The sequence below is a fragment of the Heptranchias perlo genome, chromosome 9 (genome assembly GCF_035084215.1).
Source record: "Heptranchias perlo isolate sHepPer1 chromosome 9, sHepPer1.hap1, whole genome shotgun sequence".
In the NCBI taxonomy this organism is placed as follows: Eukaryota; Metazoa; Chordata; class Chondrichthyes; order Hexanchiformes; family Hexanchidae; genus Heptranchias; species Heptranchias perlo.
The window spans coordinates 2,042,033-2,056,869 of record NC_090333.1 but is presented as its reverse complement, the minus strand read 5'-3'; the positions used below and the strand labels follow the sequence as shown (position 1 = coordinate 2,056,869).

General features: G+C 49.3%; 4 non-coding genes and 3 pseudogenes across 4 annotated transcripts; all 7 read left to right on the top strand.

Annotated features, from left to right (window-relative positions):
- The first annotated feature begins 1,070 nt into the window (after positions 1–1,070).
- LOC137325753 (U2 spliceosomal RNA) lies at positions 1,071–1,261 on the top strand. The gene has a single exon (XR_010963994.1). It is a non-coding gene; the product is annotated as a U2 spliceosomal RNA (small nuclear RNA).
- Positions 1,262–3,153: 1,892 nt separating this feature from the next.
- On the top strand, positions 3,154–3,344 carry LOC137325752 (U2 spliceosomal RNA). The gene has a single exon (XR_010963993.1). It is a non-coding gene; the product is annotated as a U2 spliceosomal RNA (small nuclear RNA).
- A 2,163-nt stretch (positions 3,345–5,507) lies between these two features.
- Positions 5,508–5,678, top strand: LOC137326026 (U2 spliceosomal RNA; annotated as a pseudogene).
- A 1,898-nt stretch (positions 5,679–7,576) lies between these two features.
- On the top strand, positions 7,577–7,767 carry LOC137325751 (U2 spliceosomal RNA). The gene has a single exon (XR_010963992.1). It is a non-coding gene; the product is annotated as a U2 spliceosomal RNA (small nuclear RNA).
- Positions 7,768–9,848: 2,081 nt separating this feature from the next.
- Positions 9,849–10,065, top strand: LOC137325910 (U2 spliceosomal RNA; annotated as a pseudogene).
- Positions 10,066–11,957: 1,892 nt separating this feature from the next.
- On the top strand, positions 11,958–12,148 carry LOC137325750 (U2 spliceosomal RNA). The gene has a single exon (XR_010963991.1). It is a non-coding gene; the product is annotated as a U2 spliceosomal RNA (small nuclear RNA).
- Positions 12,149–14,289: 2,141 nt separating this feature from the next.
- Positions 14,290–14,460, top strand: LOC137325995 (U2 spliceosomal RNA; annotated as a pseudogene).
- The last annotated feature ends 377 nt before the right edge of the window (positions 14,461–14,837 follow it).

Below are 14,837 nucleotides of genomic sequence, written 5' to 3'. Positions count from 1 at the left end.
TTTAAAAAGGTTTCCTTCCACAGCAGCTCTGAGTTAGAGTTAGAGTTAGAGTGAGAGAGAGAGAGAGAGAGAGAGAGAGACTGACTGACACTGACTCTCACACACACACACACAGACACACACCGTCTCCCATCCGATTGGTGGACTATGGGATTGAAAATCTAACTTTTAGTTTCAATGCAGCGCGTTGTTGTTGTAATATAGAACTGCAAGTTGCCGTTGTAGTCGTAGTTTCGAATCAGCACAAAGTAGGTGCCTCCCTGGAATGTCACACCTGCGTCCCGGAAAACAGGTCTCCTGGTCAAAGCAGTCCCGCCCCGCCCTGGGATTAACATGACAATGAACGGGGCCCAGTCAGGGAGCAGTTTGAAAGACATTTTTCAATATGCACTTCTGAAACATTAACGCCTTGTTTCTTCCGACAGTTTAACCAGCGATTAACATGACAATGGACAGGGCCCAGTCAGGGAGCAGCTTGAGAGACACCTTTCAATAGGCACTTCTGAAACATTAACGCCTTGTTTCTTTCGACAGTTTAGCCAGCCTTTAACACGTCTTGTGTTTTTATTTCCCATTTCCAGCCAGCCAGCCAGCCAGCCAGCCGAGCCAGCCTCTGCAGTATTTTTTTTCATTGGTCTTGCCTGCCGTGGAATGAATGTTTCAACACGAGCTGCCGATTGTCAGCACCTCACCTCTTTCTCAATTGGCCGTTGCAATCTCACTCACTCACTGTGAGACACGTCACATCACGTCACTAGTTTTCCTTAAAGAGGTCTCCTTCCACGGCAGTTCGTTAGTGACTGAGACTGACTGACGGAGGTCCGGTGAGACCCAACCCTCTCCCATCTGATTGGTGGCCTACTGGCAAATTTACCAATCTGTCAAGCAATCCTGGCAAGAAAGGGAAAAAAATCTTTAAACTCATCCACTGTTGCAATTAGAAACGGTGGCAAAAATGTGGCCAGAGTGGGAGAGAACGGCAGTGCTTCTAGACTGCATTAAACACAGGCAGCCAGAGACCAAAGAGGGAGTGCAAACAGGAGCCGAGATCAATTCGCATCGAGCGCGTCATCGCTTCTCGGCCTTTTGGCTAAGATCAAGTGTAGTATCTGTTCTTATCAGTTTAATATCTGATACGTCCCCTATCTGGGGACCATATATTAAATTGATTTTTGGAACAGGGAGATGGAACAGGGGCTTGCTCCGTCCACTCCACGCATCGACCCAGTATTGCAGTGTCTCTGGGAACGGTGCACCTCCCTGTGGGGAGATATTCAAAAGGAAAAACAGCTCTTTCCCAGCGTCTCTGTGTGTGTGTGTGTGTGTGTGTGTGTATGTATTATTACTGAGAATAAAGCTGATATATTACACTTACTTTCTCAGCTCAGTGGTATTTCTTTCTTCTCCTCGGCTGAATGCCGCTCGCACGTAGCGATATAATTCAAAGTGCAAAATAACTTGGTGCCGTTGACTTTGAACAAGCAGGGTCTGCTTTCAAATGCAAGCTGCGCTCCCGAACTGGACTGTCTGTCTGTTTGTCAAGGAGAGGAAAAGGTGGCGGTGGTGAGGGTGGAGCATTAGCGCTCAGGAGGGGAGACTTTCTTTGAGTGGTGCCAATTAATCTGCACCAGAAAGTCATCCCCCCGACCGGGATTCGAACCCGGGTCTCAACGAGTTTAAAAGGTTGCGTCTTAGACCACTAGACCACCGGAGGGAACTGCCTCAACTCCCTGGGAACTTGTACAAGAGGCTGAGGACACGCACGCCTGCTGCGCTGCGCTGCGCTGGCAGCAGCGACCAGCAGGGGGCCGACCGGCTGATCCTTCCCTTTCACAGGCAGGCTTTTGACCCTCGATTAAACGACAAAGGTGTTCAGAAGGAAGGCCTGGGGGGAGGGAGGCAGGGAGGGACGGACGCACGCACGCAGGGAAATCAGCACAAAGCAGGTCCCCTGGAATCTCACACCTGCGTCCCAGAAAACAGGTCTCCTGGTCAAAGCAGTCCTGCCCGCCCTGCCATTAACGTGACAATGGACAGGGCCCGGCAGCTTGAGACACATCTTTTTTTCAATATGCAAGTTCTTTTTAAAAAGGTTTCCTTCCACAGCAGCTCTGAGTTAGAGTTAGAGTTAGAGTGAGAGAGAGAGAGAGAGAGAGAGAGAGACTGACTGACACTGACTCTCACACACACACACACAGACACACACCGTCTCCCATCCGATTGGTGGACTATGGGATTGAAAATCTAACTTTTAGTTTCAATGCAGCGCGTTGTTGTTGTAATATAGAACTGCAAGTTGCCGTTGTAGTCGTAGTTTCGAATCAGCACAAAGTAGGTGCCTCCCTGGAATGTCACACCTGCGTCCCGGAAAACAGGTCTCCTGGTCAAAGCAGTCCCGCCCCGCCCTGGGATTAACATGACAATGAACGGGGCCCAGTCAGGGAGCAGTTTGAAAGACATTTTTCAATATGCACTTCTGAAACATTAACGCCTTGTTTCTTCCGACAGTTTAACCAGCGATTAACATGACAATGGACAGGGCCCAGTCAGGGAGCAGCTTGAGAGACACCTTTCAATAGGCACTTCTGAAACATTAACGCCTTGTTTCTTTCGACAGTTTAGCCAGCCTTTAACACGTCTTGTGTTTTTATTTCCCATTTCCAGCCAGCCAGCCAGCCAGCCAGCCGAGCCAGCCTCTGCAGTATTTTTTTTCATTGGTCTTGCCTGCCGTGGAATGAATGTTTCAACACGAGCTGCCGATTGTCAGCACCTCACCTCTTTCTCAATTGGCCGTTGCAATCTCACTCACTCACTGTGAGACACGTCACATCACGTCACTAGTTTTCCTTAAAGAGGTCTCCTTCCACGGCAGTTCGTTAGTGACTGAGACTGACTGACGGAGGTCCGGTGAGACCCAACCCTCTCCCATCTGATTGGTGGCCTACTGGCAAATTTACCAATCTGTCAAGCAATCCTGGCAAGAAAGGGAAAAAAATCTTTAAACTCATCCACTGTTGCAATTAGAAACGGTGGCAAAAATGTGGCCAGAGTGGGAGAGAACGGCAGTGCTTCTAGACTGCATTAAACACAGGCAGCCAGAGACCAAAGAGGGAGTGCAAACAGGAGCCGAGATCAATTCGCATCGAGCGCGTCATCGCTTCTCGGCCTTTTGGCTAAGATCAAGTGTAGTATCTGTTCTTATCAGTTTAATATCTGATACGTCCCCTATCTGGGGACCATATATTAAATTGATTTTTGGAACAGGGAGATGGAACAGGGGCTTGCTCCGTCCACTCCACGCATCGACCCAGTATTGCAGTGTCTCTGGGAACGGTGCACCTCCCTGTGGGGAGATATTCAAAAGGAAAAACAGCTCTTTCCCAGCGTCTCTGTGTGTGTGTGTGTGTGTGTGTGTGTGTGTGTGTATGTATTATTACTGAGAATAAAGCTGATATATTACACTTACTTTCTCAGCTCAGTGGTATTTCTTTCTTCTCCTCGGCTGAATGCCGCTCGCACGTAGCGATATAATTCAAAGTGCAAAATAACTTGGTGCCGTTGACTTTGAACAAGCAGGGTCTGCTTTCAAATGCAAGCTGCGCTCCCGAACTGGACTGTCTGTCTGTTTGTCAAGGAGAGGAAAAGGTGGCGGTGGTGAGGGTGGAGCATTAGCGCTCAGGAGGGGAGACTTTCTTTGAGTGGTGCCAATTAATCTGCACCAGAAAGTCATCCCCCCGACCGGGATTCGAACCCGGGTCTCAACGAGTTTAAAAGGTTGCGTCTTAGACCACTAGACCACCGGAGGGAACTGCCTCAACTCCCTGGGAACTTGTACAAGAGGCTGAGGACACGCACGCCTGCTGCGCTGCGCTGCGCTGGCAGCAGCGACCAGCAGGGGGCCGACCGGCTGATCCTTCCCTTTCACAGGCAGGCTTTTGACCCTCGATTAAACGACAAAGGTGTTCAGAAGGAAGGCCTGGGGGGAGGGAGGCAGGGAGGGACGGACGCACGCACGCAGGGAAATCAGCACAAAGCAGGTCCCCTGGAATCTCACACCTGCGTCCCAGAAAACAGGTCTCCTGGTCAAAGCAGTCCTGCCCGCCCTGCCATTAACGTGACAATGGACAGGGCCCGGCAGCTTGAGACACATCTTTTTTTCAATATGCAAGTTCTTTTTAAAAAGGTTTCCTTCCACAGCAGCTCTGAGTTAGAGTTAGAGTTAGAGTGAGAGAGAGAGAGAGAGAGAGAGAGAGACTGACTGACACTGACTCTCACACACACACACACAGACACACACCGTCTCCCATCCGATTGGTGGACTATGGGATTGAAAATCTAACTTTTAGTTTCAATGCAGCGCGTTGTTGTTGTAATATAGAACTGCAAGTTGCCGTTGTAGTCGTAGTTTCGAATCAGCACAAAGTAGGTGCCTCCCTGGAATGTCACACCTGCGTCCCGGAAAACAGGTCTCCTGGTCAAAGCAGTCCCGCCCCGCCCTGGGATTAACATGACAATGAACGGGGCCCAGTCAGGGAGCAGTTTGAAAGACATTTTTCAATATGCACTTCTGAAACATTAACGCCTTGTTTCTTCCGACAGTTTAACCAGCGATTAACATGACAATGGACAGGGCCCAGTCAGGGAGCAGCTTGAGAGACACCTTTCAATAGGCACTTCTGAAACATTAACGCCTTGTTTCTTTCGACAGTTTAGCCAGCCTTTAACACGTCTTGTGTTTTTATTTCCCATTTCCAGCCAGCCAGCCAGCCAGCCAGCCGAGCCAGCCTCTGCAGTATTTTTTTTCATTGGTCTTGCCTGCCGTGGAATGAATGTTTCAACACGAGCTGCCGATTGTCAGCACCTCACCTCTTTCTCAATTGGCCGTTGCAATCTCACTCACTCACTGTGAGACACGTCACATCACGTCACTAGTTTTCCTTAAAGAGGTCTCCTTCCACGGCAGTTCGTTAGTGACTGAGACTGACTGACGGAGGTCCGGTGAGACCCAACCCTCTCCCATCTGATTGGTGGCCTACTGGCAAATTTACCAATCTGTCAAGCAATCCTGGCAAGAAAGGGAAAAAAATCTTTAAACTCATCCACTGTTGCAATTAGAAACGGTGGCAAAAATGTGGCCAGAGTGGGAGAGAACGGCAGTGCTTCTAGACTGCATTAAACACAGGCAGCCAGAGACCAAAGAGGGAGTGCAAACAGGAGCCGAGATCAATTCGCATCGAGCGCGTCATCGCTTCTCGGCCTTTTGGCTAAGATCAAGTGGTCAAGTGGGGGAAGGCAACCATTTGGAGCCTTCCTGCCATTGTATGCCGGGGGGATGCAGTCAGGGAGAAATCCCCTCGGGCAGAGTGTAGAGCTTTGGCTTGTAGAGCTTTGGCTTGATGTAATGTCACTGTAAGGAATCTGGAATGAATCTGTAAGGCAATAAGGCACCCCAGAGTGTCAGAAAAAAAAAAAAAAAAAAAAAAAAAAAAAAAAAAAAAAAAAAAAAAAAAAAAAAAAAAAAAAAATCTGTTCTTATCAGTTTAATATCTGATACGTCCCCTATCTGGGGACCATATATTAAATTGATTTTTGGAACAGGGAGATGGAACAGGGGCTTGCTCCGTCCACTCCACGCATCGACCCAGTATTGCAGTGTCTCTGGGAACGGTGCACCTCCCTGTGGGGAGATATTCAAAAGGAAAAACAGCTCTTTCCCAGCGTCTCTGTGTGTGTGTGTGTGTGTGTGTGTGTGTGTGTATGTATTATTACTGAGAATAAAGCTGATATATTACACTTACTTTCTCAGCTCAGTGGTATTTCTTTCTTCTCCTCGGCTGAATGCCGCTCGCACGTAGCGATATAATTCAAAGCGCAAAATAACTTGGTGCCGTTGACTTTGAACAAGCAGGGTCTGCTTTCAAATGCAAGCTGCGCTCCCGAACTGGACTGTCTGTCTGTTTGTCAAGGAGAGGAAAAGGTGGCGGTGGTGAGGGTGGAGCATTAGCGCTCAGGAGGGGAGACTTTCTTTGAGTGGTGCCAATTAATCTGCACCAGAAAGTCATCCCCCCGACCGGGATTCGAACCCGGGTCTCAACGAGTTTAAAAGGTTGCGTCTTAGACCACTAGACCACCGGAGGGAACTGCCTCAACTCCCTGGGAACTTGTACAAGAGGCTGAGGACACGCACGCCTGCTGCGCTGCGCTGCGCTGGCAGCAGCGACCAGCAGGGGGCCGACCGGCTGATCCTTCCCTTTCACAGGCAGGCTTTTGACCCTCGATTAAACGACAAAGGTGTTCAGAAGGAAGGCCTGGGGGGAGGGAGGCAGGGAGGGACGGACGCACGCACGCAGGGAAATCAGCACAAAGCAGGTCCCCTGGAATCTCACACCTGCGTCCCAGAAAACAGGTCTCCTGGTCAAAGCAGTCCTGCCCGCCCTGCCATTAACGTGACAATGGACAGGGCCCGGCAGCTTGAGACACATCTTTTTTTCAATATGCAAGTTCTTTTTAAAAAGGTTTCCTTCCACAGCAGCTCTGAGTTAGAGTTAGAGTTAGAGTGAGAGAGAGAGAGAGAGAGAGAGAGAGACTGACTGACACTGACTCTCACACACACACACACAGACACACACCGTCTCCCATCCGATTGGTGGACTATGGGATTGAAAATCTAACTTTTAGTTTCAATGCAGCGCGTTGTTGTTGTAATATAGAACTGCAAGTTGCCGTTGTAGTCGTAGTTTCGAATCAGCACAAAGTAGGTGCCTCCCTGGAATGTCACACCTGCGTCCCGGAAAACAGGTCTCCTGGTCAAAGCAGTCCCGCCCCGCCCTGGGATTAACATGACAATGAACGGGGCCCAGTCAGGGAGCAGTTTGAAAGACATTTTTCAATATGCACTTCTGAAACATTAACGCCTTGTTTCTTCCGACAGTTTAACCAGCGATTAACATGACAATGGACAGGGCCCAGTCAGGGAGCAGCTTGAGAGACACCTTTCAATAGGCACTTCTGAAACATTAACGCCTTGTTTCTTTCGACAGTTTAGCCAGCCTTTAACACGTCTTGTGTTTTTATTTCCCATTTCCAGCCAGCCAGCCAGCCAGCCAGCCGAGCCAGCCTCTGCAGTATTTTTTTTCATTGGTCTTGCCTGCCGTGGAATGAATGTTTCAACACGAGCTGCCGATTGTCAGCACCTCACCTCTTTCTCAATTGGCCGTTGCAATCTCACTCACTCACTGTGAGACACGTCACATCACGTCACTAGTTTTCCTTAAAGAGGTCTCCTTCCACGGCAGTTCGTTAGTGACTGAGACTGACTGACGGAGGTCCGGTGAGACCCAACCCTCTCCCATCTGATTGGTGGCCTACTGGCAAATTTACCAATCTGTCAAGCAATCCTGGCAAGAAAGGGAAAAAAATCTTTAAACTCATCCACTGTTGCAATTAGAAACGGTGGCAAAAATGTGGCCAGAGTGGGAGAGAACGGCAGTGCTTCTAGACTGCATTAAACACAGGCAGCCAGAGACCAAAGAGGGAGTGCAAACAGGAGCCGAGATCAATTCGCATCGAGCGCGTCATCGCTTCTCGGCCTTTTGGCTAAGATCAAGTGTAGTATCTGTTCTTATCAGTTTAATATCTGATACGTCCCCTATCTGGGGACCATATATTAAATTGATTTTTGGAACAGGGAGATGGAACAGGGGCTTGCTCCGTCCACTCCACGCATCGACCCAGTATTGCAGTGTCTCTGGGAACGGTGCACCTCCCTGTGGGGAGATATTCAAAAGGAAAAACAGCTCTTTCCCAGCGTCTCTGTGTGTGTGTGTGTGTGTGTGTGTGTGTGTGTATGTATTATTACTGAGAATAAAGCTGATATATTACACTTACTTTCTCAGCTCAGTGGTATTTCTTTCTTCTCCTCGGCTGAATGCCGCTCGCACGTAGCGATATAATTCAAAGTGCAAAATAACTTGGTGCCGTTGACTTTGAACAAGCAGGGTCTGCTTTCAAATGCAAGCTGCGCTCCCGAACTGGACTGTCTGTCTGTTTGTCAAGGAGAGGAAAAGGTGGCGGTGGTGAGGGTGGAGCATTAGCGCTCAGGAGGGGAGACTTTCTTTGAGTGGTGCCAATTAATCTGCACCAGAAAGTCATCCCCCCGACCGGGATTCGAACCCGGGTCTCAACGAGTTTAAAAGGTTGCGTCTTAGACCACTAGACCACCGGAGGGAACTGCCTCAACTCCCTGGGAACTTGTACAAGAGGCTGAGGACACGCACGCCTGCTGCGCTGCGCTGCGCTGGCAGCAGCGACCAGCAGGGGGCCGACCGGCTGATCCTTCCCTTTCACAGGCAGGCTTTTGACCCTCGATTAAACGACAAAGGTGTTCAGAAGGAAGGCCTGGGGGGAGGGAGGCAGGGAGGGACGGACGCACGCACGCAGGGAAATCAGCACAAAGCAGGTCCCCTGGAATCTCACACCTGCGTCCCAGAAAACAGGTCTCCTGGTCAAAGCAGTCCTGCCCGCCCTGCCATTAACGTGACAATGGACAGGGCCCGGCAGCTTGAGACACATCTTTTTTTCAATATGCAAGTTCTTTTTAAAAAGGTTTCCTTCCACAGCAGCTCTGAGTTAGAGTTAGAGTTAGAGTGAGAGAGAGAGAGAGAGAGAGAGAGAGACTGACTGACACTGACTCTCACACACACACACACAGACACACACCGTCTCCCATCCGATTGGTGGACTATGGGATTGAAAATCTAACTTTTAGTTTCAATGCAGCGCGTTGTTGTTGTAATATAGAACTGCAAGTTGCCGTTGTAGTCGTAGTTTCGAATCAGCACAAAGTAGGTGCCTCCCTGGAATGTCACACCTGCGTCCCGGAAAACAGGTCTCCTGGTCAAAGCAGTCCCGCCCCGCCCTGGGATTAACATGACAATGAACGGGGCCCAGTCAGGGAGCAGTTTGAAAGACATTTTTCAATATGCACTTCTGAAACATTAACGCCTTGTTTCTTCCGACAGTTTAACCAGCGATTAACATGACAATGGACAGGGCCCAGTCAGGGAGCAGCTTGAGAGACACCTTTCAATAGGCACTTCTGAAACATTAACGCCTTGTTTCTTTCGACAGTTTAGCCAGCCTTTAACACGTCTTGTGTTTTTATTTCCCATTTCCAGCCAGCCAGCCAGCCAGCCAGCCGAGCCAGCCTCTGCAGTATTTTTTTTCATTGGTCTTGCCTGCCGTGGAATGAATGTTTCAACACGAGCTGCCGATTGTCAGCACCTCACCTCTTTCTCAATTGGCCGTTGCAATCTCACTCACTCACTGTGAGACACGTCACATCACGTCACTAGTTTTCCTTAAAGAGGTCTCCTTCCACGGCAGTTCGTTAGTGACTGAGACTGACTGACGGAGGTCCGGTGAGACCCAACCCTCTCCCATCTGATTGGTGGCCTACTGGCAAATTTACCAATCTGTCAAGCAATCCTGGCAAGAAAGGGAAAAAAATCTTTAAACTCATCCACTGTTGCAATTAGAAACGGTGGCAAAAATGTGGCCAGAGTGGGAGAGAACGGCAGTGCTTCTAGACTGCATTAAACACAGGCAGCCAGAGACCAAAGAGGGAGTGCAAACAGGAGCCGAGATCAATTCGCATCGAGCGCGTCATCGCTTCTCGGCCTTTTGGCTAAGATCAAGTGGTCAAGTGGGGGAAGGCAACCATTTGGAGCCTTCCTGCCATTGTATGCCGGGGGGATGCAGTCAGGGAGAAATCCCCTCGGGCAGAGTGTAGAGCTTTGGCTTGTAGAGCTTTGGCTTGATGTAATGTCACTGCAAGGAATCTGGAATGAATCTGTAAGGCAATAAGGCACCCCAGAGTGTCAGAAAAAAAAAAAAAAAAAAAAAAAAAAAAAATCTGTTCTTATCAGTTTAATATCTGATACGTCCCCTATCTGGGGACCATATATTAAATTGATTTTTGGAACAGGGAGATGGAACAGGGGCTTGCTCCGTCCACTCCACGCATCGACCCAGTATTGCAGTGTCTCTGGGAACGGTGCACCTCCCTGTGGGGAGATATTCAAAAGGAAAAACAGCTCTTTCCCAGCGTCTCTGTGTGTGTGTGTGTGTATGTGTGTGTATGTATTATTACTGAGAATAAAGCTGATATATTACACTTACTTTCTCAGCTCAGTGGTATTTCTTTCTTCTCCTCGGCTGAATGCCGCTCGCACGTAGCGATATAATTCAAAGTGCAAAATAACTTGGTGCCGTTGACTTTGAACAAGCAGGGTCTGCTTTCAAATGCAAGCTGCGCTCCCGAACTGGACTGTCTGTCTGTTTGTCAAGGAGAGGAAAAGGTGGCGGTGGTGAGGGTGGAGCATTAGCGCTCAGGAGGGGAGACTTTCTTTGAGTGGTGCCAATTAATCTGCACCAGAAAGTCATCCCCCCGACCGGGATTCGAACCCGGGTCTCAACGAGTTTAAAAGGTTGCGTCTTAGACCACTAGACCACCGGAGGGAACTGCCTCAACTCCCTGGGAACTTGTACAAGAGGCTGAGGACACGCACGCCTGCTGCGCTGCGCTGCGCTGGCAGCAGCGACCAGCAGGGGGCCGACCGGCTGATCCTTCCCTTTCACAGGCAGGCTTTTGACCCTCGATTAAACGACAAAGGTGTTCAGAAGGAAGGCCTGGGGGGAGGGAGGCAGGGAGGGACGGACGCACGCACGCAGGGAAATCAGCACAAAGCAGGTCCCCTGGAATCTCACACCTGCGTCCCAGAAAACAGGTCTCCTGGTCAAAGCAGTCCTGCCCGCCCTGCCATTAACGTGACAATGGACAGGGCCCGGCAGCTTGAGACACATCTTTTTTTCAATATGCAAGTTCTTTTTAAAAAGGTTTCCTTCCACAGCAGCTCTGAGTTAGAGTTAGAGTTAGAGTGAGAGAGAGAGAGAGAGAGAGAGAGAGACTGACTGACACTGACTCTCACACACACACACACAGACACACACCGTCTCCCATCCGATTGGTGGACTATGGGATTGAAAATCTAACTTTTAGTTTCAATGCAGCGCGTTGTTGTTGTAATATAGAACTGCAAGTTGCCGTTGTAGTCGTAGTTTCGAATCAGCACAAAGTAGGTGCCTCCCTGGAATGTCACACCTGCGTCCCGGAAAACAGGTCTCCTGGTCAAAGCAGTCCCGCCCCGCCCTGGGATTAACATGACAATGAACGGGGCCCAGTCAGGGAGCAGTTTGAAAGACATTTTTCAATATGCACTTCTGAAACATTAACGCCTTGTTTCTTCCGACAGTTTAACCAGCGATTAACATGACAATGGACAGGGCCCAGTCAGGGAGCAGCTTGAGAGACACCTTTCAATAGGCACTTCTGAAACATTAACGCCTTGTTTCTTTCGACAGTTTAGCCAGCCTTTAACACGTCTTGTGTTTTTATTTCCCATTTCCAGCCAGCCAGCCAGCCAGCCAGCCGAGCCAGCCTCTGCAGTATTTTTTTTCATTGGTCTTGCCTGCCGTGGAATGAATGTTTCAACACGAGCTGCCGATTGTCAGCACCTCACCTCTTTCTCAATTGGCCGTTGCAATCTCACTCACTCACTGTGAGACACGTCACATCACGTCACTAGTTTTCCTTAAAGAGGTCTCCTTCCACGGCAGTTCGTTAGTGACTGAGACTGACTGACGGAGGTCCGGTGAGACCCAACCCTCTCCCATCTGATTGGTGGCCTACTGGCAAATTTACCAATCTGTCAAGCAATCCTGGCAAGAAAGGGAAAAAAATCTTTAAACTCATCCACTGTTGCAATTAGAAACGGTGGCAAAAATGTGGCCAGAGTGGGAGAGAACGGCAGTGCTTCTAGACTGCATTAAACACAGGCAGCCAGAGACCAAAGAGGGAGTGCAAACAGGAGCCGAGATCAATTCGCATCGAGCGCGTCATCGCTTCTCGGCCTTTTGGCTAAGATCAAGTGTAGTATCTGTTCTTATCAGTTTAATATCTGATACGTCCCCTATCTGGGGACCATATATTAAATTGATTTTTGGAACAGGGAGATGGAACAGGGGCTTGCTCCGTCCACTCCACGCATCGACCCAGTATTGCAGTGTCTCTGGGAACGGTGCACCTCCCTGTGGGGAGATATTCAAAAGGAAAAACAGCTCTTTCCCAGCGTCTCTGTGTGTGTGTGTGTGTGTGTGTGTGTGTGTGTATGTATTATTACTGAGAATAAAGCTGATATATTACACTTACTTTCTCAGCTCAGTGGTATTTCTTTCTTCTCCTCGGCTGAATGCCGCTCGCACGTAGCGATATAATTCAAAGTGCAAAATAACTTGGTGCCGTTGACTTTGAACAAGCAGGGTCTGCTTTCAAATGCAAGCTGCGCTCCCGAACTGGACTGTCTGTCTGTTTGTCAAGGAGAGGAAAAGGTGGCGGTGGTGAGGGTGGAGCATTAGCGCTCAGGAGGGGAGACTTTCTTTGAGTGGTGCCAATTAATCTGCACCAGAAAGTCATCCCCCCGACCGGGATTCGAACCCGGGTCTCAACGAGTTTAAAAGGTTGCGTCTTAGACCACTAGACCACCGGAGGGAACTGCCTCAACTCCCTGGGAACTTGTACAAGAGGCTGAGGACACGCACGCCTGCTGCGCTGCGCTGCGCTGGCAGCAGCGACCAGCAGGGGGCCGACCGGCTGATCCTTCCCTTTCACAGGCAGGCTTTTGACCCTCGATTAAACGACAAAGGTGTTCAGAAGGAAGGCCTGGGGGGAGGGAGGCAGGGAGGGACGGACGCACGCACGCAGGGAAATCAGCACAAAGCAGGTCCCCTGGAATCTCACACCTGCGTCCCAGAAAACAGGTCTCCTGGTCAAAGCAGTCCTGCCCGCCCTGCCATTAACGTGACAATGGACAGGGCCCGGCAGCTTGAGACACATCTTTTTTTCAATATGCAAGTTCTTTTTAAAAAGGTTTCCTTCCACAGCAGCTCTGAGTTAGAGTTAGAGTTAGAGTGAGAGAGAGAGAGAGAGAGAGAGAGAGACTGACTGACACTGACTCTCACACACACACACACAGACACACACCGTCTCCCATCCGATTGGTGGACTATGGGATTGAAAATCTAACTTTTAGTTTCAATGCAGCGCGTTGTTGTTGTAATATAGAACTGCAAGTTGCCGTTGTAGTCGTAGTTTCGAATCAGCACAAAGTAGGTGCCTCCCTGGAATGTCACACCTGCGTCCCGGAAAACAGGTCTCCTGGTCAAAGCAGTCCCGCCCCGCCCTGGGATTAACATGACAATGAACGGGGCCCAGTCAGGGAGCAGTTTGAAAGACATTTTTCAATATGCACTTCTGAAACATTAACGCCTTGTTTCTTCCGACAGTTTAACCAGCGATTAACATGACAATGGACAGGGCCCAGTCAGGGAGCAGCTTGAGAGACACCTTTCAATAGGCACTTCTGAAACATTAACGCCTTGTTTCTTTCGACAGTTTAGCCAGCCTTTAACACGTCTTGTGTTTTTATTTCCCATTTCCAGCCAGCCAGCCAGCCAGCCAGCCGAGCCAGCCTCTGCAGTATTTTTTTTCATTGGTCTTGCCTGCCGTGGAATGAATGTTTCAACACGAGCTGCCGATTGTCAGCACCTCACCTCTTTCTCAATTGGCCGTTGCAATCTCACTCACTCACTGTGAGACACGTCACATCACGTCACTAGTTTTCCTTAAAGAGGTCTCCTTCCACGGCAGTTCGTTAGTGACTGAGACTGACTGACGGAGGTCCGGTGAGACCCAACCCTCTCCCATCTGATTGGTGGCCTACTGGCAAATTTACCAATCTGTCAAGCAATCCTGGCAAGAAAGGGAAAAAAATCTTTAAACTCATCCACTGTTGCAATTAGAAACGGTGGCAAAAATGTGGCCAGAGTGGGAGAGAACGGCAGTGCTTCTAGACTGCATTAAACACAGGCAGCCAGAGACCAAAGAGGGAGTGCAAACAGGAGCCGAGATCAATTCGCATCGAGCGCGTCATCGCTTCTCGGCCTTTTGGCTAAGATCAAGTGGTCAAGTGGGGGAAGGCAACCATTTGGAGCCTTCCTGCCATTGTATGCCGGGGGGATGCAGTCAGGGAGAAATCCCCTCGGGCAGAGTGTAGAGCTTTGGCTTGTAGAGCTTTGGCTTGATGTAATGTCACTGCAAGGAATCTGGAATGAATCTGTAAGGCAATAAGGCACCCCAGAGTGTCAGAAAAAAAAAAAAAAAAAAAAAAAAAAAAAAAAAAAAAAAAAAAATCTGTTCTTATCAGTTTAATATCTGATACGTCCCCTATCTGGGGACCATATATTAAATTGATTTTTGGAACAGGGAGATGGAACAGGGGCTTGCTCCGTCCACTCCACGCATCGACCCAGTATTGCAGTGTCTCTGGGAACGGTGCACCTCCCTGTGGGGAGATATTCAAAAGGAAAAACAGCTCTTTCCCAGCGTCTCTGTGTGTGTGTGTGTGTGTGTGTGTGTGTGTGTATGTATTATTACTGAGAATAAAGCTGATATATTACACTTACTTTCTCAGCTCAGTGGTATTTCTTTCTTCTCCTCGGCTGAATGCCGCTCGCACGTAGCGATATAATTCAAAGTGCAAAATAACTTGGTGCCGTTGACTTTGAACAAGCAGGGTCTGCTTTCAAATGCAAGCTGCGCTCCCGAACTGGACTGTCTGTCTGTTTGTCAAGGAGAGGAAAAGGTGGCGGTGGTGAGGGTGGAGCATTAGCGCTCAGGAGGGGAGACTTTCTTTGAGTGGTGCCAATTAATCTGCACCAGA